Source organism: Polypterus senegalus, chromosome 4 (assembly GCF_016835505.1).
Source record: "Polypterus senegalus isolate Bchr_013 chromosome 4, ASM1683550v1, whole genome shotgun sequence".
NCBI lineage: Eukaryota > Metazoa > Chordata > Cladistia > Polypteriformes > Polypteridae > Polypterus > Polypterus senegalus.
The window spans coordinates 101,993,925-102,017,869 of record NC_053157.1 but is presented as its reverse complement, the minus strand read 5'-3'; the positions used below and the strand labels follow the sequence as shown (position 1 = coordinate 102,017,869).

Sequence of the window (23,945 nt, the reverse complement as noted above, 5' to 3'; positions counted from 1 at the left end):
GGGGTCAGTGCTAGGGCCACTGCTATTTTTAATATATATAAATGATTTAGATAGGAATATAAGTAACAAGCTGGTTAAGTTTGCAGATGATACCAAGATAGGTGGATTAGCAGATAATTTGGAATCCGTTATATCATTACAGAAGGACTTGGATAGCATACAGGCTTGGGCAGATTTGTGGCAAATGAAATTTAAATGTCAGTAAATGTAAAGTATTACACATAGGAAGTAAAAATATTAGGTTTGAATACACAATGGGCGGTCAGAAAATCGAGAGTACACCTTATGAGAAGGATTTAGGAGTGTGAACTTGACCCCGGACACAGGCAGACAGACATCGTTATTTCACCACACACTTATTTATTTACACTATTTTACAAGCAGTCCCGTGCTCAACTCCCCAGTGCCTCTTGCACCGTTTTATCAATTCCAGGCCTTACAATGCCTCTTTCAGTCCTCAGGCCTTACAATGCCTCTTTCTCTCTTTTCTCTGGCCGCCTCCAGTCCTCCCGCTAGCTCCGTCCTCTTCCACCCGACTTCCGCTCAGTCCACTTCCTCCCGACTTCCACCACCTGACTGGAGGGAGGCGGCCCCTTAAATAATGCCCCGGATGAGCCCCAGGTGCTTCCGCCATCTGTTCCTTGGCCACGCCCCAGCGTGGCGGAAGTGTCGGCTGCCTTCCTGGCAGCTCTCCGGGCGCCACATAAAGTCTTCCCCCCGGCACTTCCTGGTGTGGCGGAAGTGCCGGGCTCCCGGGATAATTAGGCACTGGGGCGCCGCCTGGCTGTGGCCACGGGTCCCTGCAGGGCTGGGCTTCCATGCCCTGTACCCGAGGCCCCCTGCCTAACCAGGACGGACGCCCCCACTCCGTCTGGAGGAGGCACTTGCCCTCCTCTTGTCCTCCAAGGCGTCCCGGCCGGGCTCCAGCCCCAGCCGCGGACCGTACGGGGTAAACCGGCATCGGAGCGCCGCCTGGCGGTGACCACAGGCCCCTACAGGGCTGGGCTTCCACGCCCTTGACCCGTGGTCCCCAACAGAACCAGGACGGACACCCCCTCGCGGTGTGGAGGAGGCACAAGCCCTCCTCACGTCCTCCAAGGCGTCCCGGCCGGGCTCCAGCTCCGGCGGCGACTGCATGGGAAAAACCGGCATCGGAGCGCCGCCTGGCGGTGACCACAGGCCCCTACAGGGCTGGGCTTCCACGCCCTTGACCCGTGGTCCCCAACAGAACCAGGACGGACGCCCCCTCGCGGTGTGGAGGAGGCACAAGCCCTCCTCACGTCCTCCAAGGCGTCCCGGCCGGGCTCCAGCTCCGGCCGGCGACTGCATGGGAAAAACCGGCATCGGGGCGCCGCCTGGCGGTAACCACGGGCCCCTACAGGATAGGGCTTCCATGCCCTCGACCCGTGGCTCCCAACAAAACCAGGACGGACGCCCCCTCGCGGTGTGGAGGAGGCACAAGCCCTCCTCTCGTCCACCTGACCACAGGAGTCATAGTGGACTCCAAGCTATCAACTTCCCAACAGTGTTCAGAAGCCATTAAGAAGGCTAACAGAATGTTAGGTTATATAGCACGATCTGTGGAGTACAAGTCCAAGGAGGTTATGCTCAACCTTTATAATGCACTGGTGAGGCCTCATCTTGAGTACTGTGTGCAGTTTTGGTCTCCAGGCTACAAAAAGGACATAGCAGCACTAGAAAAGGTCCAGAGAAGAGCGACTAGGCTGATTCCAGGACTACAGGGGTTGAATTATGAGGAAAGATTAAAAGAGCTGAAGCCTTTACAGTTTAAACAAAAGAAGATTAAGAGGTGGCATGATTGAAGTGTTTAAAATTATGAAGGGAATTAGTACAGTGGATTGAGACTTGTATTTTAAAATGAGCTCATCAAGAACATGGGGACACAGTTGGAAACTTGTTAAGGGTAAATTTCGCACAAACATTAGGAAGTTTTTCTTTACACAAAGAACGATAGACACTTGGAATAAGCTACCAAGTAGTGTGGTAGACAGTAAGACGTTAGGGACTTTCAAAACTCGACTTGATGTTTTCTTTGAGGAAACAAGTGGATAGGACTGGCAAGCTTTGTTGGGCTGAATGGCCTGTTCTCATCTAGATTGTTCTAATGTTCTAATTTTCTAATATGCTTACATATAAAATCCGCGAAAGTCGAAGTGCCATATAGTGAGAGATTACTGTACCTAGCTTGCACTTCTTAGGGTTGGCCATGAACCCCGCTAGCCATAAACTGTCAAGCAGATTGAGATTGAGATTCCCAGTCATTACTGAAAATGACCATATCGTGAAGATTGACAAGTCAGTTGGCGACTTTTACTCTCGTGCACAGGAGAACATAAAGGATGTGTCACTGCAGCGTTACAATGGATTGTGTAGATTGTACAAAGCACAAGGGCCTATGAGCTTGGGGTGCCCACTTGGGGCTGTATAGATTTTAAAAAAAATGTAATAACTTAAACCACTTGCACAGTTCATTGCCTTAATAATTCACAGTTTTATTTGCATGTTTTCACCATCACCAGGCCAGTCCAATCTGATCCATGATGATATGATATATTTGGCAGGCCTACTGTTTACATGAATTTAGACTTCGGGAGTTCGTAGACTCGATGCCTAATCAGAGGCACAAAACATCTTAGTCTGCCTTACAGAGAAGTGCACATTTTCAAATTTGGCAATCGTTGGCGTGTCATAGTGGATGTGAATGGAAGAAATTTTGAAGGTCATTACATGAATAGTGTAAATACATTATTACCGTAAATAATTGATACTTTTGTACTTTGATTTGATGTCAACAGTTTTTGAAATTCGAACTCGTAAACGGTAAATCATTGCAATTCTGTGAAGTTATGGTCCCTGTTAGTCGGCAGACGCTGAATAATTGAACAATTCGACGCTTTTTATACTTTCACCATACGATGCTATGTTGGCCAGTAGCAGCAGATCCGGCAAACATTAAGAGTGGTGCTGCTAAACGTAAGGTACGCCTGCAACAGGAATGGATAAACGCTAAGTTTACCAAGATTTCTACCTTTCTCAAAACAGAACAATGGCCAGCAGTATTAATTGAGAATGCTAATGCTGGTGAATCATCATAACGGTCGCAAGAAAGTTATGCAGACAGTGCAGTGAGTGAATTGATTGCAACTGTACCAAGTCTGGAAATAGCGATACAATGGCTTCAGATCAGATGCTCTCTGCTAAAATCATTGACCAAGCAATTTCCTACCGACAAGCGAATTCCTTGGAACTATTGACCCCTCACTTTACGATGTCCATTTTCTCAGAACTTGTGTAAAACAGTTTTGATTGTGTAGTATTTTTCTGTCAGCCAGTGTTGTTTTAATGTGTTACTAATTAAAATGGCTTTATTTTATAGAACAGAACAGTTTCTGCTTTCTAGTTTACGTTACATTTTAATCATCTTCCTTCACAAACTTGTCTTGGAAAAGTAAGCAGTTCCACATCTCTTTATTATAAAAAAAAAAAATCTTGGGACGAGACAAAACTTTTTTTCTTTTTTTTGAAGAGAGATCTTTAGAAGAGAGGCAGAGAGACACTTTCACGTCCCGTGAGATGGTCAAGACACACCCTACTTACAACCATTTTCAAACAAGACCAACTCTCAGTTGTTGGAATGCTTTTCTCTCTTAAAAATTCAGGGCCAGAAAGAGACAAATTAGAACATCATACAGAATTCAAAAATGTTGGCGCAATACACATGCAGAGAAGGTTATAGATAATGAAAGTAGTAAAATTCGAAAATCACAAAAAAATGATAGTAAAGATCACATTAGTGCAAAAAAAACGGTAAATATACTCGCTGAAATAATGTAACAGTGAAAAGAGATCAAATAGTGTTTAAGGATGTCGGGGGGAGAAGAGAGACAAGGCAGTGAGACAAAAGGACAGCTGCTGTATAGGCAAACGTTCAAGGTGGCACATGAGATGCAGATCACGCGGCACTGCAGCAGCAGCAAGCCTGCAGCTGGCTACAACGGTGTGTAGTGAGGGTGGGGCAGGGAAGGGGGTTTAGGGGTTGGCGAGTGAAGCAAGTGGGGGGTAAAGGTGTTGGTGAGTAAAACAAGCTGGGGGTGCAGCTCCCTAGTCGTACATATATTTATGTACTACTACTACTACCACTACCCACACCTCCCACTTTCCATTCCCACAATTGACTTTATTTTTGCTAACTTACACCTGCTTTAGTAAAGCGATTAAAAAGGTTATTACAAATTCCATTTGGAAAGCCAGTTTGTTTGTCATCAGCGTGTGATCTGATCGTGTTACAGTCACAGACACCACTGCCCAGCCAGCCCCTAGAATCCAGTTGTAAATAAATTACTAACAGTTATGCTAGACAGGAGGGACCCAGCTCAGGGCGCTGCACAGGGGCCTTCAGCAAACTAGCTACACCACTGATGTGTCATGAAAAATGTATGTTCAGCATGATGCTCCTCATAAGTATACAAGCCTATTTAGAATATTAATATCCTAAGTGATAGCAGTCAATATAACTAATTGTATATTTTGCATTACCAGAGTACAACATTGGAAAACTAATGAGGTATACAGATTGCCAGAATATTTTGCACACTATAATGATGTTAATTTATTGTATTTTATACAGCAAACACCAGCTTTGTTCATTTTGCACATTCTTCCCATGTCTATGTGGATTTGTCCTCTACCTTCTCAGATTATTCTTCCAAATACCAGTTGTATGCAGGCTTAGTAACTAGTCTAAGTTGGCTCTGTATGAGCTACTGTGGGTGGGTGTTTAAGAATGTCAGAGAATGAACATGCACCATGTTCAGTTTTGGTTCTTGACTTGAATCTGAATTGACTCACCATAACATTAAAATTTAGAATTTTGTCCAGAAAATGTTGAGAGATATATTTGTGGCTACATATATTTTAGTTCTGAACAATTTACTATGTTAAGCTCCAATCATTTAAGTTAATTAAACTAAGAGAAAAAGCTTTAAAATAAGTAAGAGCTATTCCTTACCGATTGTAGTTTGTCAGTGTGTCCTCTTAAAGTTGCTTCTTCTTCCTTATATAGTCAAATTCCAAGTGTAAATGAGTGTTTGTGACAATGATAATTTAGTACATTCCCAGCCCTTATACTGTCAGTAGAACGGGACCTGTGCTGTTGTGCAAGCTGTTATCTTTTGCCCAGTGTGGTAAACATTTACATGCTTTGTCAGCGTCAGACTTACCCAGTCAGTGTGATCTGCTGCGAAATCTTTTTTGTTATCTTTGAAGGTGGTTCTTGTAGCTCAAAAGGTGGATTTAACACAAAATATTTCTGCCTTTGTAACAAACAGCAAATTATTTAATGGGTTGTGTTTAAATTGTTAAGTCCATGCAAATTGTAGTGTCATGTATAACTTTTACAATTGTTTTTGCCAAGTAAGATGCTTCATAAAATTAAAGCATAATAACTGATATTGAATCAAGCCAATTAAAAAAAACAAAACAGACGGATGACTGATATTTGATGATGAATTAAAGACACTCAGATATATATCTGATTTAATTTGTTTTGCTTGTCTGCAATGTTTAAGTTATTACTTATTATTCCTCACAATATCAACTTCCCTAGTCATTCATCCATTTTCTAACTTGCTTAGACCAGTTCTAGGTCACAGGGTTGAGTTTCATGCAATCATTGAGTGAGAAACAGAAACAGAACATCAGTTTGTTGCAGAGAACACTCCCACTCTTACTGGGCCAACTTCTGAACCCCAGTGCACCTCCATACTGCTCTGTACTAAGCATAAAATAATTAATAATATGTAATATACAGTCTGTTTTATATTTGCTCCTTCTTTCAGGTGGGAACTTTTATATAAATGAAATTAACTGAAGAGCAGCAATTTAAACAAGTTAGAAAATATACTCAAGGCATAACATTCAGGTGTCAGGGCTGTGAATGCGTTGGAGATCTCATTGGACTAAGTTCAGTAGATAAGTTCTGTAAAGAACCTTCCCAATCCATTTCTGGGGTGTTGGAGACCAGAAGCTATCCCACCAGGACGGCAAAAGGATGAAAACAGGCCTGGGCAAGATTATCACAGGGACCATTCTTACTCAAACATACACATATAAACACAAACATTCATACATAACATCTGATAATCATATACAGTAACATATGCAAGTGTCAATTAACAAACTAAATAAATAAAAACTTTTGTAATATAATTTCTTCTGTGCATGAGCATATATCCCTACATTGAGTCAGCGCTTTAATGTGGTGGAGTGGTTTGTGTGATCAATGATCCCCTGAGCAATGCTTTTGAGAGTCATGTACTCCTGGTAGGGCCACCCATGTAGGCAAGGTCAGAGATGAGGTCGTCACTAAGACTGACTCAACCATCCACACCACATCCTACCAAGGATCATCCAAAGTGGTGCAACTTCCTGACATACCTTGTCATCTTGCTCTTGGCTTGCCACATGAGTTTCCAACAGGAAGTGAAGCAGTGTGATTGAGGATTGTGCATCCTCACTACCATTGATATCAACAACTCCTTGCACAGGCTTTTCCTTCCATCTACTTACCTCATCCTTTCTCCTCTATCAAAGTCCTACACCAATGGACAAGAGATGAAAAGAACTACCATTGGGTAATGGTGTTTGTTCTTAGTATGGACCCCACATGTATGGCGGCGTTGGTGTGATGGCCATTCAGAGGCACATCTAGGACAAGTGCTTTGTCTGTGTCCTGCTGACATGACTAGCCAGCCTTTTTCAAGAATAACACTGTCTATTCCTGATAGGGAGGGAACAATAAATGTTCTAAATAAAGGTTGCCCCATCTGTACTTGGCCAGGAGACCATACCTGGTGAGTCACCCCTCTACATGCAGATAAAAACTACAAAATATTTTGTCCTAACTTCTTTGAAATGTCCACACACTCATGGATTTGTCCGCTACTGACCGTCCATCTTGGAGAACAGCCCTCATAGCTTCAGAGCTCCAACCCTACAAGGTGGACATCTGTACCCTCAGTGAGATTCGTCTCTCTGATGAAGAATCCATCACTGAAACCACAGCCGGATATACTTTCTTCTGGAAAGTATGACCAAAGTCGCAGATGCGGATCCATGAAATTGGCCTTGCTATTAAGAATAAACTCCTCCTGAAAATCCCAGAGTCACCTGTTGGCATCAGTGAAGTCCAGCTGTTGGCTTAATGACCCTGCGCATTCCACTAGTTAAAAGGTTCCCATATGACAATTATTAATGCATATGCTCCTACTATGGATTCAACTGAGGAAGCAAGGGATACCTTCTTTAACCCTAGATAAAGCAGTCTGGAATGTTCCTGCTTCTGACAAGATCACTTTACTTGGCGACTTCAACGCACGAGTTGGAAGGAGTTTTGACATTTGGAATAGTGTGATTGGGAAGCATGGAAATGGAAACATGAACGCCAATAGACTCAATCTCTTATCCTTTAGTGTAGAATACCAACTAGTCCCCAACAAACACAAGATGACATGAATGCATCCTCGATCAAAGAACTGGCACCTCATGGACTATATGATTGTGCATTGGCGTGATCTCAAAGATTTCTTGATCACACGAGTGATGTGAGGAGCAGAATGCTGGACAGCACATTAGAACACTCTAGACGAGAACAGGCCATTCAGCCCAACAAAGCTCACCAGTCCTATCCACTTATTTTTTCCAAAAAAACATCAAGTTGAGTTTTGAAAGTCCCTAAAGTCTTACTGTCTACCACACTACTTGGTAGCTTATTCCAAGTATCTATCGTTCTTTGTGTAAAGAAAAACTTCCTGATGTTTGTGCAAAATTTACCCTTAACAAGTTTCCAACTGTGTCCCCGTGTTCTTGATGAGCTCATTTTAAAATACAAGTCTCGATCCACTGTACTAATTCCCTTCATAATTTTAAACACTTCAATCATGTCACCTCTTAATCTTCTTTTGCTTAAACTGTAAAGGCTCAGCTCTTTTAATCTTTCCTCATAATTCAACCCCTGTAGCCCTGGAATCAGCCTAGTCGCTCTTCTCTGGACCTTTTCTAGCGCTGCTATGTCCTTTTTGTAGCCTGGAGACCAAAACTGCACACAGTACTCAAGATGAGGCCTCACCAGTGCATTATAAAGGTTGAGCATAACCTCCTTGGACTTGTACTCCACAGATCGTGCTATATAACCTAACATTCTGTTAGCCTTCTTATTGGCTTCTGAACACTGTCTGGAAGTCGATAGCTTAGAGTCCACTATGCCTCCTAAATCCATCTCATAAGGTGTAAACTCGATTTTCCAATCACCCATTGTGTATTTAAACCTAACATTTTTACTTCATATGTGTAATACTTTACATTTACTGACATTAAATTTCATCTGCCACAAATCTGCCCAAGCCTGTATGCTATCAAAGTCTTTCTGTAATATAACGGATTTCAAATTATCTACTAATCCACCTATCTTGGTATCTTCTGTAAACTTAACCAACTTGTTACTTGTATTCCTATTTAAATCATTTATATATATATTAAAAATAGCAGTGGCCCTAGCACTGACCCCTGTGGAACACCACTCTTAACATCGGCCAGTTCTGATGAGGTTCCTCGCACCATCAGCCTCTGCTTCCTGTGTCTGACCCAATTCTTCACCCATCTAAAAACATCACCCTGAACTCCCACTTCTTTTAATTTGATGCAGAACCTCTCATATGGCACCTTATCAAATGCTTTCTGAAAGTCCAGATAAATAATATCATATGCTTCACTTTGATCGTATCCTTTTGTTGCTTCCTCATAGAATTCCAGTATGTTAGTAAAACACGACCCCCCCTCTTCTGAACCCATGCTGACTGTTCATAATAACTCCTGTCCTTGCCAGGTGTTGCTCAATCTTATCCTTAATAATTCCTTCCATTAATTTTCCTGTGATGCATGTTAGGCTTACTGGCCAATAGTTGCTTGGATCTGCCCTGTCACCCTTTTTATATAATAAGATATTTGCCTGTTCTCCCTGTGTCTGCGTGGGTTTCCTCCGGGCGCTCTGGTTTCCTCCCACAGTCCAAAGACATGCAGGCTAGGTGGATTGGCGATTCTAAATTGGCCCTAGTGTGTGCTTGGTGTGTGGGTGTGTTTCTGTGCATCCTGCGGTGGGCTGGCACACTGCCCAGGATTGGTTCCTGCTTTGTGCCCTGTGTTGGCTGGGATTGGCTTCAGCAGACCCCCGTGACCCTCTGTTCGGATTCAGCGGGTTGGAAAATGGATAGATGGATATTTGCCATTTTCCAGTCCTTCGGAATCTCTCCAGTGTGCAGTGACTTCCTAAATACATGTGTCAAGGATTTATATATGTACTCACTAGCCTCCTTAAGAACTCAAGGGTAAATATTATGTGGTCCTGGTTATTTGTTTGATTTCAGCCTATTTAATCTGAGCAGTTCTTCTCCCTCTACAATTTCCAAATCCGTCAGTACCTCCATAGTAGTCCCATTTACCTCTGGGAGGTTATCCACTTGCTCAATTGTAAACCCTTGTAAACACCTCAGAAAAATATAAGTTTAGGGTATCCGCTATTTCATTGTCTGTATCTTTTAATTCCCCTTTACTAATCCTGACGCATTTGACCTCTTCCTTGACTGTTCTTTTACTACTGAAATACTGATATAATATCTTAGGGTCTTCTTTTGCCTTATCTGCTATATTCCTCTCCAACTGTCTTTTAGCCTCCCTGATATCCTTCTTAACGGTTGCTCTCATGTTCTGGTACATTCTACAATTCACTTTGCAGTCATTAGTCTTATATGCCATATAAAGCAGTTTTTTCCTTTTCAACTTCTTTTTTAAATCTTTATTAATCCACTCTGGAGTTTTTTTTAAATTTTCTATTAATTCCAAATGTAGGTATGCATCTGTCCTACATTACATTTAAAACATTTTTAAACCTGTTCCACTGCTCCTCGACTGTCTCCACACTTAAAAGCTTATACCAGTGTTTCCTACTTAGACTTTTTCACATCCGGTCAAAATTTGCCTCACCAAAGTTCAACTTAACAATTTTACTCTTTGCATTTGCACTCTTACAAAATACTGAGAATTGTATTATATTATAGTCACTTGACCCTAGTGGTTCAGTCACCTCTACACCATCAATTCTATCCTGATTATTACAAAATACTAAATCCAGACAGGCTTCACCCCATGTTGGTGCTTTAACATGCTGTGTTAAAAAACAGTCACTGATTACTTCTAAAAACTCCAGCTGCAAGGTTATCCCAGTTAATATTTGGATAATTAAAGTCCCCCATGACTATAATATCGCACAGAAATGTTGCTTAAGAAGGTTTCCATGTTCAAAATCGTAATGTATAAAACCTAAACTTGCCGTAAAGCCACGCATATTTCCACGTTAGCTCATACCCTGTCGTACGCAAGTTCTGCGCTTGTTTTTCCAGACTGTCGGCACCCAGCGTCAAAGCAATGCTACTATTCCTGTGTGGTTTATCTTTCTTTTTCAGATCCACATCCCTGACGTGGCTTTATAAATACACTGAAATTAACTGTATATTGCTTATTAGTTTAATGTATCTGATTGTAATTAACCTGTAACAATATAATGGTCCACAGAATGGTCAAACTGTTCTAAATACAATAGCTGCTTTAGCGTTGTTACTCTCACTGCACCTTCTTCTTCTTCTTTCAGCTGCTCCCGTTATGGGTTGCCATATTGGATTATCTTTTTCCATATTACTCTCACTGCAACACTGCACCACCACAGTGTTTATATCACTGTAACTGAGTGTGGAATCACAGATCTATAGCAGCTGACTGGAAAGAGAATTATTGGTATACAGCATCAAGCACACGCTGCCTCAGCCATTCGCTATTTGAACTGGTCTCATCCGACCAACGCTTCAGAGTCTTTCCTGTACTGACCTCGTGGTTCACAAACAGTTTTATCCCAAGAACTATACATGCACTCAATCAGTCCATCAAGTGCTCCTTGTAGAGCTGTTTGTATTTGCAAGTTTACAGTGAGGTAATTGTACTTATGATACAGTTATAATATTGCACAACCTGAGCCACTTTATAAAGCACGTATTTACATATGATGACAATATCATTTTTAAGATGAAATGCAGCAAAATATATTTATTATATTATACAGATGAAACTTTAACTTTAACTACATGGTGCCACAGAGCTAGCAAGCAGCTGGCACTTCATTCACGGATTGTTCCTGCCTCATGCTGTTTTCTTGCTGTGGCTGGCACGACACTGGAAGGATAGATGGATAGAATAATGAAACATTACAAAGATATTTCAATGTTCCTTAAAAGTTTTGAAGAATCGGCGTTCTAAGTTTACAGATGGCTTAACGTCTATTACAGAGCTGATTGTGTGGCGATTGGGTATTTGGAGAAAGAAAAGTAAGGACAGGAATTGGGGGTTAGTACGTTTGAAAAAGACAGTACTGCTACAATAAACTATTTCATTGAAGGTCGCCCATGGAGCAGCAAGCATCTTGCGTAAGACATGAACAATCACTGTGCCACCGTGTTCCCATGTTTAATAACATGCTTTAACTCTTGTCATCATTAAAATGATATCACATATACTTCTCAGTATTTTAATTATTTAGAGAGCTGTAATATCACGAATGTAATGGATTCTATGTCCTGCCGGAGGAAGAAAAAACCGGGAAGCACATAGTGATTCACACACACAGAGCACATAGAAGATCAAATACAAAACAAAGCATTTAACATGCTACTTTAGTTACAATGGGATTTAAGAAACTAGTAAATTTAACGATTTTAAGATGAAGTTTATGATGTTCTACTTTAAAGACAAAATAAACTACGTGATTAAAGTGGAAATTCCGAGATTAAAGTTGACATTTTATGCTTTTTTCACACTATGTGCCTTTTTTTTCTCTGTATCCTAATAAGCTTTCATATGATACTCAGATGGTGGGCTACAATTCACTTTTTCACGGTGACTTTGATATGTGATAACTTCTTTTTTATTTTGGGCACTGTGCAACATTGTGAATTTGAGCTTTCGAGTTTCTCCTACACGCTATGTCACTCGATCAACTTCCTTTTGTTGTTTATACCACTGTTTAAACCAACAAATAGTACATTTTTCTTTGCCTCCACTTGGTATTCGCTGAAATTCTTCTATTTTTCCTCGTACTTTTTCTGTTGCCTTTTCACAGAACACTGAGCTTAACGGCTATTAATATTGATTTGCATAATCAAAGAGGCGTAATTCTGGGCGGAGACGGGGCGGGACAGCAGGCACGTGCGTTAATTTCCATGCTGACCGGGATTTATGTAGTGGAAGAATGTGGAAGTTGGCAAACGCACAGATTTATGCATCTGGATTTTTTTGTGTGTAAGTACATTTCCGCTTTTGTGCTTATATCATGTTATAGTGTGAATTCTATGCACGGCGTTATACATGAGGCCCTAGAAATGCATTGACAAGTCATCTTCATACCCAGCTTGAACACATCCAGATCCCAACCATGGATGATGATATCATGAATACCAGTCCTGATGCTGATGAACTGGGGACCTTGCTACCCACAGCCCTGTGGTCCTTCTCTAAGGAAACCCTTGGATTCTGTAAGAGGAAGAGTCTAGACTGGTTCAAGGAGGCCATAGACAAGATACTCCCCCACCTAGAGGCCAAGAACACAGCATTTCAAGCTCATTTTGCAAATCTGTCATAGAAATGGAAAAAAAAAAACTAGATCAATTACACATAACAAGCTTCATAAAATCCAGAAGAACTGGTGGGTTAACAAGGCCACTAAAATCCAACACTATGCAAATGAAAACAAAACGTATAAGTTCTACAGTGTTATCAAAGGAATCTATGGTCCTTCTTGACGTAATGTAGCTCCAGTCCATATTGCTGCTCAAAGACAAGCAACAGATTTAGGATCGTTGGGCAGATCACTTTCAAGAACTGTTGAACCAAATGAACCCAGCAAAATTTCCCGCCCTTCAGGGGGTCCCCACACTTTCCCAGGTCTCTGAACTAGATGAGTGTTCAACTCTCCACAAAGTCCAAACTGCCATCGAAGCTCTTAACAACAAGAAGGCAGCTGGTGAAGACACTACACTTGCTGAAATATATACAGTAAATATGAGGGGATTTTTTCTTCTTGTTAAGTTGACCAGTTTCTTCAAAATTCCTGACTTGTGGAAACATGCTACTATTGTCTCCATCTTCAAGAAGAAGAGGGATCAATCGGACTGTGGCAACAGTCGTGGTATCTCATTGCTGGATGTTGCTGGGAAAATCCTTGACTGTGTCATGCTTCTCTGGGTACATCGCTATGGTGTAAACAGAGTGATTTCAGAGTCGTAGTGTCAGTAGTGGAAATTGGAGGCAAAAAGGAGGACAATATGCAAAATATTCAAGTTAGTGTAACTGCTGTCAAGGTAAAATTAAAACAGTAATTTTGAAATTTAAGTTGCATAGACTGTCTTTCTCTTTTAAGTTAGACAAGTTTACTGATTCACCAATGCTTTTCAATTAGGAGATTTTGAAATTTGAAAACTTTGTACAGGGCGATGTTAGAGATATCTCAATGAAAATTACACTGTCTCAAATAAAGTCCTTCAATAAGTGTGCCACATTTCAACAAAATTGGTCCACTGGGGGCCAAGTTGTTTCATGTGGACAGACAGACAGATATAGGCTATGTCAATTGGTGCTTTGCACACATTATGCAAATATAAAAGACTAAATTATAAATATTTAACTTTATCTAATACCTGAGACAGAGTGGTGGCTCTGAGGTTAGAGTTCAAAACCCAGAAATGCCAGAAGATGTGCCCTTGAGCAAGGCCCTTAACCTACAATTACTCCATCCTGGGTGGGCTGGGTATGACATTGACCTGCATTGAGCCCTGCAAGCAGGTCCTTCAACTTGCAGGGAAAACTCAGGGGGTTGGTGGCAAGATTGGCACTCCAGCCACCATAAAAACCCCAAACTATTCCATTCTTTTCAAGCTAGTGTGGTCCTGAGGTGTCACCAGTTGCACAACTGCACTGGGGCATAATTTGGGATCCTGAGATGGTTTGTCGTGTGGTGGGTATGGCAATGTGCTGTATCACTGCATGTTCGCAACTTCTAATATATACCATTTATTTTGAACAGCAGCGGCCTACTATTTTTTTATTGGATTCGAGAAGTACTGATATTTCTTTAAATTTCCTTCACTTTTAAACAAAAAATAATATATTTACAACAAAAGAACAAACCTCTGCGCCATTACAGTATATTAAACATTAAACCTACCTTTAGATTCTCAGAGTCCTGCAGCTTTTAAGAGACAAAAATGTCACCTGCCTACTCACTTATCAGATGGGTGACAATGTGTATTCATAACTCAAGAGAATTTAATCTAAACCACCATACAAGGAAAACAACAGCATTCATCCTACTTCCCCACAGATAAAAAAAGGAAAGAAATGAAAAATAAACCTACAAAAAAAAAAACGTTCTGAAGATGCAATGATTGCATGGATCGTAATTAAAATACTGAGACTTTGACTTCTGAGTATTATAACTGGATGATATTCACATCAAATCAATTCTGTGGGTAATCACACTTCCTGCATGGCAGTTCAATCATAGATATAATCTAATGAACTTGCATCATATTTTTTTAAAGGTTCTGTATTTTTATCTCTAATCACCTTTTCTAACACTGACATTTCTATACATTTTCTATACCAAACTACTGTGTTTGTAATACTGAAAAGCCTCTCTAGTTCTTCAGATTTTGAAGCTATGTAAAATGTATCCAAATTTTGTCCAGCTGCAATCAGGACATATTTTACCTATGTTGCCTTTTACTCTCAGTTACATGAAAAGCAATGATTTAAAGCTGACTATAGTGAGACATGGCTCCCCCTATCCCATACCACATTATTCCTTGTCCTCCATCAACACTCAAATGTACTTTTGCATAAAGTGAGGAGTGTCCATAGTCTGTGAAGTCACAAGTTTGTAAATGTGATGACTTCTAGGCCTCCCATCACCCCCCACCACATCATCCATTTATTCATACACATTTTTTGTTAGCATTTAAGTCAGTTGACAAGATAACTTCTGCCATACAAGAATATAGTTTTAAATAGTAATAACTGGTGGCTAAGTCTGTACAGAAAGGAAATGCCTGAGGCCATTGCATTGCTACTGAACATGCTCTATTTTTCCACAAAATTAATGATGCCCTTCTACTAGACCAAAACTGTGAACACCAGTCTAATTGTTACTTGTTCCATCAAATGGTGGTGGGATTGGCACCAGTGCTGAGATGTCACCCATTGCATGGCTTAACTCTGGTCCCAATTGCACTGTAATCAGCACATGCTCTCAACCTATATTTATTGATACTTTTTGCTAATGTTTTTTGTATTTGGCTGGTCCAATAATTTACTTCTGCTGTGTCTTGCCATCTACTTTGTTGTAAGTGGACTTTTTAAAATGTTTTTGAAAAGGGATGTAGAAAAAAATGTACTTGTAAAGTATAACATTTGTTTTCTTTTTATTTGAGATTTTTGTTGTTTTTTAATTATTTTGTAAATATTGTTTTGTGTATTTTTTATGTTATATGTCTTTATTAAAATTTTGTTTATGAAATTTGTTGCATCTAGTTCTTTAAATCTTGTGCCTTGTGGCCAATATGTTGAGCATAGCTCGTCTGGTCCACTTGACACTGAAGCTTGGTACCACCCTGATACTATTTAAGAAGAACCAGTGTACCTGTGTAATGCTCATCTGGCACTGAGTTTGTTCTAGTATTCTTTAGTTTTGTGTTTTGCATTTTGTCATGGCCAACTTCAGCAGTTTTGCTGACCTAGTTGAAATTGTAAATGACACCCCACTACACCCAGCCATTTGAGTATCTCTTTCTATGATCCTTTTCCTTCAGAACTATGTTAGAGTGCAGGTCTGGCTTTCATTGGTTGAGGCCTGTCATGTGTTCTGAGATATGTGAGCCAGCAGAATCCCAACAAGATTATCCTGGTTTTCCTCCTTTCACAGGACATTCCCACTGGGATTGTAGGACTTAGATCCACACCACAGCATGGGTTACAATAAGCAAATTTATTAGCCAGTCAAGCCAAAAGTACACAAATGGGATATTCATTGTCTCTTCTTCCTCATTCCAGTAAGCTTGTCCCTTTAAGCCCCACTACTGTATATTATCCTCCTGCATACTCTTCCTCTTCAATGTGAAGTGCTTCTTTAGCCACTTCTCCTTGGAAAAAAATCCAAGTTATGGCGCCAACTTAATCAGGTTTACTTTTCTCGTACAGTGCTCTTTTCACAACCCATGCTGACCGGTTTCTTAGGATGTGAACTTGGTGTGTTTATAATATTTACATCCTTATGCACCTTTGCACAATGCTGCATATATAGTGCATACATAGTGTGTGAAATAATGTTTATGAACTTTTGTATAGAATAGCTATACATATATTCTGCTACATACTGTACATGTGCTGCTATGGTAGAATGTTTTACAATCATATGCATCCCTGCACATTGCTATTTATTTACCATTTTCAACATGTTATATTTTTTAGCATTCATACTGCCTGAATTCCTCGTGTTGTCTTGTAATCACCCTTTGTCTCTGAACATGCCCTTTTCCACCTAGCACTATGATGCTAAAGTTAACCTTATTTAATCTCTTCAGACTAGTATATGGCTGAGATGACAATAATGAAAACCTAAACATAAATGCAAAAAATTTACCTTTGGCTAATCCATGATATGTTTTGTTTCCTACTTCTAATGTTTTGATTGAATTTGTCTTGGATTACTACCATAGGGTACCCTTAAAGTGACACTTAAGCATTTGAGTCTCATACTTTTTAATGCCTACAAAAATAAACCATTTGTAAGTATTCATTAGTCACACATTAGTTATAGTCAATAGCACCAGTAATGTGAATTGTAGTTGAAATCGACATCTTAAAGAAGGAAACTTATTAACTCACTCACAAAAAATGGTGCGACAAAGTTCTTAGCTAGCAAGAGGATGCCAGAGTCAAGTGGTCTGTCTAATTTTAGGTAGACCCTCATCCTATTCCTTTGCATCCTGTGTTGCTTTTTTCCCCTTATTTGTTCTTTTTTCTCCTCTATTTACCCTTGAAATCAAGCACCAGGGGATGGGACATTAAGTGATTCTTAATTTCTCGGATGTATTGACTATTATGGCTGTTGCCAGAAGCTCTGTATAAGAAGCTACTGCAACCTCAGTTATTTGCTAAGTTTTTTACTACATTCTATCTATCTCAGGAGTGGCTTATATCAAAAGAGGTAAGAATTTTTTTTGTTTCATTCTGTTCATTTTCTAGGTGTTTTATAGCTAATTTTAGTTTTACTCTTTTAGTTCAGGGTTTAGGATCTTGGACTGTCTCTGAAATTTCAATTCTTGGTTAACATAGTCTTGCATTTACTGGTAATTTGTCATTTCAGTACTGCTTTAGTCCTCTCTTTTAGTTTTTTCTTTCAGGAGTTCTTTCAGTTTGTATTTATGTACATTTTCTGTTTGGTCATTATATTTTCTTTGAGACTATTTTTTAATTAAAAAAATGTGTTTCTTTTAATTCATTATTCCCTTGCACTTTATGGGCAATAGATAACACAAGGAGGGTTCAGGGCCCTCTAGAGAAAGTCCTAGCCTGATGTTCTCCTAGGAAAGGTTGAGCATTCCCTGACAACAAACTTTTTCTGGATCTTTGCCCAAACAAGACTTTGACAGAAAGTTTAAGTCTGTCCAAGGCAGAAGCAAAGACTTTGCTACTAAGATGATAAAGCCAGAAAGAGTGAAATTAGATGTGTGAAAGTGAGCATTTTGCCAGATGCATTGATGTCTGTATTTGGGAGAGCCATGTCAACACACAGGGGGTTCAAAACTGACAAACAAAGAGGAAGCAGGATTTTGTGTGCTGTGTCTTGCTTTGTCTGCTTGCACTACCTTTTGTTTATCTCCCCATTTGTGATATATTTGTCTCCTTGGCATTATTATGAGTAAAGAGATATTCATACTGTTAAATGACATTTGCTTTATCAATATGTCATTTGTTTAGCTGGCTATCAAAAACAGTGTTGACATTAATGAATGCCTAAGAAATGTTATTCCTAAATTCTATATACTGTAAGTATAGCGTAAGTCATGTGTTATAAAACAATGAATTTCTCATCGTAAACAAGCTATTATGGAAGAAATATTGAAGAGAGGAATACATCTTTTGCTTGTTTAAATGTTGTTTTCTTTCATTTTTACATATTTTTGAGGCATATGAATCCAAAGTAATACAACAACCTACAAACCTAAGTGTCTTGTTGTTGATCTAGTACAGAAAAGGTAAGTAGGAAAACACCCATGTTTCATGGATTCGAGTCCTTAACTGGGCATATTCACACACCAACTGCTTGATTGTAGTTTCTAAATCTTGGTGTGGAAGCTGTCTAGAGACAAGAACCCTTCTTTTAACACCTGCCTTTTACTGTTTAGAAGATTCATTATTATATACTCAGTTCAGAATAGCTTTTAGATAGTGGGATGGGGAGCACTGAAATAAAGTCTACCTTGGCAGTTCTAAGTTTGTCCGGTAGGCATGTTAGATAGCACTATCAGTATTAAAGAAGAAAGGTCTGTTTGATATTGATCTCTGACAGGATGAACTGATGCACATATGACAGGAACACCAGGACTGATAAGAGTTGTGAGAGAAATACTAATTGGTGAAACAAGCTGATATTAATCTTAGAAAAGAGGTTAAAGTTGCTGATCAGAAAAAAAAACTTCTAAAATATGAAACTGATCTTAAAGCTGATGACATGCTAAACATGTTGAAAAACTAGCCTGAACTTTGAATATTTATTTCGTAAGATACCTTTTACCTTAAATGTAGAAAGATTTAAATACCTATAATATGTGTATTGAAATTAAGGTGAAATATTGTAAAAAGAAAGTTACAAAAACAAGCATATGGCAAGAGTTGGTCTTAAATATGCCTGTAGTTTTAGGTTTTCATTTTAACAAAGTTTCTAATCAAAGGACCAGTTCTGCCATTTTCTAAATAGTGAGTATAATGTAAATTTGAATATCTTCATTCAGACTAATGCCAAATCAAAAATATCTATCAAGTGTTTGGTGGGATTATCTCAAAAATATATATTTATGTTTAGTATAATCTCTATAACTGTGGTGGGCTGGCGCCCTGCCCAGGGTTTGCTTCCTGCCTTGTGCCCTGTGTTGGCTGGGATTGGCTCCAGCAGACTCCTGTGACCTTGTAGTTAGGATATAGCGGGTTGGATAATGGATGGATAATCTTTATAAAAGTATGCTCTGTTAATTTTTTTGATTTAATCCATTGCAGTGTGTAAAATAAATAAAATACAATAATATACAATGTATACAGTATGTATTTGCAAACATTAAAAACTTCAGTTAATTGCCTAAACTGTATAGTGCTGTCACCTTGCAATAATGAGAACATGGGTTCACATCCCATGTCCTCCCTTACATGGAGAGCACTTTGAGTAGTGAGAAAAGTCACGTCAGTCATTTTGCAACCCGCAATATTGTACGTAACACAGGGTCAACGGGGTCTGCTGGAGCCAGTCCCAGCCAGCACATGGCGCAAGACAAGAAAAAACCCCAGGCAGGGTGCCATCCCAGCGCAGGGCACACACTAGGGACAATTTATGATTGCCAATGTACCTAACCTGTCTTTGGACTGTGGAACGAAACCGGAGCATCCGGAGGAAACCAACACAGACATGTGCATGTTCTTAGCAGACAGCTAAAGAAATTTGGTTATGGTAGTTACAGAACCTGCAAAACCAGGGTTTGGTGCTGTGTACATTACTTGTCTCTCTTCCTTTCTCTGTAGAATGGAAGATAGACAGCCATTCCACCTCTGATGTCACTTCTGTTGTCTGCCCTCCAAGATCTGCCCCTTTCTACCAAGAACCCATATGAAAATTAGTTTGGCCATATTTGAGACAGTTCATCTGAAAAGATGTTCACCTTTGTTAATGCGTGTGTTGGGTGGCCATGGCTACTACTTGGCTGGGAGGGCATCAGATTGGAATGACAAGGAGAGAGGGCATTGGTGAGGCAATTCCTCCCCTGGGACACTAGAGGGCAGTCCTCCTGGGTAGCTGTGACACCACGGATTCCCACAGGGCATGTTGGGAGCTAGAGCTTGGTGAAGCCCTGTTGGGTTCCGTGGGGGTTGCCAGGTGGAGCTGCAGCGCACCTGGGAGTGATTCCAGGTAATACTGATGAGCCACCTGGAACACTCCCAGGACATGAATAAGATGTGCTGCCTCACTCCATTGAATGGCCAGAGTCAGTAGGAAGAGGACAAAGCCTGAGGAGGAGTGTAGGGAGAAGGACTGGCGGAAAGAAGGGACTGTGTGTTGGTACTGGTAATTGTACACTCTAAGCTGTAAATAAACAAGGTGTTGTGTTGAGCCTGTGTCCGGGTTAGGGCAATTGTATGCCCCCTGGTGGCTTCACAGGGGTCATGGGAATGCCCCAAACCTGTTTCTAGATAGATAGATAGATACTTTTTTAATCCCAAGGGGAAATTCACATTATATTATTATTCACAAATGTGTCTGTTTCTTGCTTTACAATGTGTAATATTCTCAAAGTAGTATCCCAAAGAAAGATTAATCTTAGTGCCAAGTAGTAGTAGTAGAGAAATTCCAGGCATAGTCCCTGTAACCTGTTGTGTTATGTATAATAGACCCTATGATACATTATCATTAACATCATAAATATTAATAATTTGCTGCGGTGGGCTGGCACCCTGCCCGGGGTTTGTTTCCTGCTTCGTGCCCTTTGTTGGCTGAGATTGGCTCCAGCAGACCCCCGTGACCCTGTAGTTAGGATATAGCGGGTTGGATAATAGATAGATGGATGGAACTTGGTGTACTTATGGTTTAGTATAGGTGATGATTTGTTCCATCTAGGCATGCTTTCTTCAACATGTGAAAGGAAGTGCTTTTCTTTCTTTTGTTGAAGATCTCTTCACCTTCATCACTTTAGTTGCACCTTTTGGTTGTAGATGGTAATGCAGTTTCTCTTCAAGATTTTACACACAGTGCCCTCTTTTGGCCTACATCAAGTTTACTGGTGATCAGTCAAACCCTGTCTAAAGCAAGACAAACATTTAGCTGCTACATACGGCCTCCTTCTTTTTCATGCACTTGCCATTAAGAAAATAATAATAATACATTTTATTTGTATGATGCCATTCCTTTTTAAAGTTGCAGGAGGAAAGGAGAGGTTACTATTAAAATATAGTAGAGTCATTGCTCCCTCTTGTCCCTGGGTGGAACTCCTTACCTACTCAGAACCCAGAAGGTGGTTCCCAGATGCATCTGTGTGACATAGAACCTTCCTTAGCCCAACTTCGATGGATCTGACTGTTCTAGCTTGGGCCTAAGGTTGTGGGCCCAAGAGATGATATTGATATTGGCTTGGAGCACTCCTCATTGGTGCTGAACAATGAACTTATAAGGCTATAAACTCAAGAACCAGCATATCACATGGGGTTTAGTGTCTGCAGAAGTGGGTAGTTGATGACCAAAATGCATTCCTGTCCCACCAAATAGTTCTGAAGCTGAATTATAGCCCACTTGATAGTGAGAGCATCCCAGTCAATAATTGCATACTTTTTCTCCTAGTCCAACAGTTTCTGACTGAGATACAGGACTGAGCATTCAACTCCTTCAATCACTTTGCTCAACATAGCACATAGGCTGGTGTCCTAAGCTTTGATCTAGAGGAGAAAAGGAAGGGTAAAGTTAGGTCCAACAAGCACAGTAGCAGGCATTAAGGTCATTTTAAAGTCACAAAATGCAGACTTCGCCAGGGGACTGCATGACACCATGTTTGGAGCACTCTTTCAAGTAAGGTTCATTGAAGGCGTACCCCTTTAGTAGAGAAGCAGGGTATGAACCTTGGATAGTATCCCGCTAGACCTAAAAAGGCTTGAACTTGCCTTTTAGCTTGCAGCCAGGGCCAGTATGAATATCAACTTTAGAACACTGGGGTTTCAAATGTTCTCCACCAATGATGTTGCCAAGTAACTAAACTCAGTGGACCCAAAAAAACACTTCTTGGTGTTAACCTGGAGGTCAACATAAAAGTTGCTGTGGAGTGTCAGGGTTGAAATTTTAGGTCTTATAACCTTTTGCTGTTATTTAAGCCATTTTGCTTGACATTGTCAGGGTCGTGTCCTGTATTTCTAAAGGTGTGATCTCCAGAGTCATGATCTCGAACTAATCAGCAGATGGGATAAAACTTCAGCATTGGCACTGAGCTTTATCTGATCTACAAGTAGAGAAGAGCCAAGCAAAATGACACCTTTTATTGGCTAACTAAAAAGATTACAATATGCAAGCTTTCGAGGCAACTCAGGCCTCTTCTTCAGGCAAGATATAATACAGAAACTGAAGTTTCATGTGTTTATATCCACACACTAGGACCAGAAACAACAATGGTAAATCTTTAAAGGAAAAATCTTAAATGTAAAAAATTAATAGGTTCACTCTGGCTAAGATTAATTTAACAAGTGAGAGAAGAACAATGTATGGTCAATCGATTTTTGGATAAAATAACTGTCCAACAAAGTCCTTTGAAGTTTGTGATGAGTTTTACAAAACAATGTGGCTCTGTTAAAAGGTTATCTGTGTCAGTCTGAGAGATGCAAACAGTCCTTATACCTGGCTATAAAACTCTTGTCTATATTCAAGCCATGCTGTAATGTATTCAATTTTAACATGAGCTTAACTTCCCTTTCTTTTCTCTCTTGCTGTGTTTTGAAGTTGCCCATAAGCACTGTGACTTTAAAGTCCCTCTCACAGTGTCCATGGCTGTTGAAGTGGGCCGCTACATGAACATCTGTGTTGCCATGTTTAATGTGGAATCTGTGCAAATTCATTCTCTGGCGGAGTGTTTGTCCAGTTTCTCCAACATAAGAGTGCAGTGTCAGGACATTTCATGCAGAGAATTAGGTAGACAACATTGGATGATCTGCAGGAAAATGATCCCTTTATGTGATTTTCAAGTAGGCAGTGTGGTATAACTATACGGTCTGTATTGTAGATGTGGGCACACGTTTTACATCTTTACTGTAGGCAGGGAGATGTGCCATTTGCTGTCAGTTCATTTAGGGAGCTTCGGACAATAAGTTGCTGAAGGTTTGGTTGTTGTCTGTATGCCAGGAGGGGAGGTTCAGGAAATACATTTTTCAGTGTTTGGTCGCTGTTTAGCATTGGCTGAAGTTCTTTTATAATTTTTCGAAGTGTTTCAAGATGTGGGTTGTAGGTGACAACAAGGGGGATACTCTGATCTACAAGTAAAACCTTCTAAACATTTTCTGAATTCTCTTTGAAATTATTTTTGTGTCTTACCTGGTTTTCGACTTTTGCCTGATTATTGTGATTTTTGCCTATCGTCTGGGTTTTTTGGCACTTCATTTTATTTTGTTTTTGTTTGCTTTGGCTTTTGTATGCAACTCCCAGTTTTACTCAAGAAATTATTTATCTGTTTTTCTCCCAATTCAGGACATGGATAATGGCCTGCTATGTGCTGTATATGGTCCTCTCAATTACTATAATAAATTATTACGTGAACAAGGAACAACCACTATAGGCATTGTGTGGCTTAAGCCAAAGTAAGACCACAGGATTGTCTCTGCTTCTTCTATTGGTGAAACACCACTCTATATAGGAGGTTGTTACAGAGCTCAAATTGTGGTTCTTGGGGCATGGAGTCAGTGGTGGGTGACCATATTTCTAGCAAACATCAGTGAGTCATCAATCCACTGCTCCTATCTGAAGGAAGAAAGTAGGGAAT

The 23,945-nt window shown here is 40.2% G+C and overlaps 1 protein-coding gene across 4 annotated transcripts in view; it reads right to left on the bottom strand.

The window, feature by feature from the left end:
• LOC120527556 (hematopoietic prostaglandin D synthase-like) overlaps positions 1–5,184 on the bottom strand; it is a 36,967-nt gene extending 31,783 nt beyond the window's left edge. For all 4 annotated transcript variants that reach the window (XM_039751118.1, XM_039751117.1, XM_039751120.1 and 1 more), the window contains exon 1: positions 5,030–5,184. The gene's annotated coding sequence lies outside the window, so the exon portion shown is untranslated. The remainder of the gene's footprint in view (positions 1–5,029) is intronic.
• Positions 5,185–23,945: the final 18,761 nt, after the last annotated feature.